This window comes from Corvus brachyrhynchos, unplaced genomic scaffold, assembly GCF_000691975.1.
Source record: "Corvus brachyrhynchos isolate BGI_N302 unplaced genomic scaffold, ASM69197v1 scaffold66, whole genome shotgun sequence".
NCBI classification, from domain to species: domain Eukaryota; kingdom Metazoa; phylum Chordata; class Aves; order Passeriformes; family Corvidae; genus Corvus; species Corvus brachyrhynchos.
In genome coordinates, this window is record NW_008238440.1 from 485,910 (window position 1) to 487,290 (window position 1,381).

Sequence of the window (1,381 nt, forward strand, 5' to 3'; positions counted from 1 at the left end):
GGAAATAGAGCATCTGGGAGCAGGGTCTCTGCCTGCAGCACACACTCCCGTGCCAAAACAGGAGGGTTGGTTTTAGACAGTGACTTTGCACTTGCCCTGGGGTGGGGAACTGCACACAGACAGTGGCTGCAGGGCAGCTCACTCGTTACACCATTGTTTTTCCCAGTCTCTGACTTCCCAAAGAGATGACCTGATGTCCCCCTTCCCAGTCCTGACCCAGCACATGGCTCTCCCCAGAGCCCAGCTCCGCTCCTTTGCGGAGCAGAAGTGGCAGAGCAAGAACAGAAGGGCTGAAAGGCAGCGGGGGGCAAGGAGAAAACTCTCCAGCTGCAGCTGGGAGGATGCTGATGAAAGCGGACATGTGGACAAGGGTGAAAAAGCAATTCATGTTTTGGGGTGGAGTGGCAGGATCTGCTTCCCAGGCCCTCAGCTACCAAGTGAAATGCCCTTACACATCAGAGTCTTTGAGTATGGCTTCATCACTTCTTCACTATCTCTGACTTTCTCCCAGGAGTATTCCAGGGCTACCTTTCCTGTGTTGTGCATCGTGAAACTGAAAAGCAAGGAGGAGAAATAAAAAGAAAACATCCAATAAATATAAAGCAAATGGCACAGCAACATTGTCTGATGGACTCCTGGTACCACTTTCTGCTGAGGAGCATCTTCTTCCCCAGGCAAAAAAAATCCTGCCATGCTCAGACTGCTGTCCTGGGTGGCCCAAAAAAGTATTTCAAAGTCTGGAAGTTTAAGAGGAAAGGGCCAACACGGTGCCCAGGATGTCGAAGCTAAGGGGCTTACTCTGGACTTTAGGTCTTGGTTTGACTGCAAACTTATTCTTGAGCAGATGAGGACAGGGGACATGCAGTGAAAGCAAACCCATGGCTGTTCTCAGCAGAAAGGCATGGCAGCATTGAACCTCTCCTGACCACCATCTTCTGCTTGGTTTTGTGTACATGGAAAGGGGCCTGTGCTGATTTTGGCTGGGGTAGAGTTTTGGGAAGCAGGCACAGGGTCAGCCAGCCCTGGGCAAAGGCAGTTCCTATTCGCAGGGCCCTGCCTGGCCTCCAGCACTCACGTGGCCGTCCTTGTCTGGAAGGGGAAGGTATCGTTGAACCGAACCACGGCTGTACTCAGTTCAAATTCGGCGTAGGCAACAAGGGCACTGAGATACACCTCGGCCTCATGGCTGCTCTCCTTCACCACAGTGTGAGCTGGTTCTGGGACTGTCTCGAGCACCTGGGAACAGAGGAGGGAAGAATCACTGAGCAGAGCCCAGAAAGCCAGGCTGAGAAGGGAATCTTTTGGCCTCCAAGATCAGCCTCATAGAGGGACTAGAAAGGACCATTCACTTTTACTTCCCTGGAAAGATGACCAAATGGGG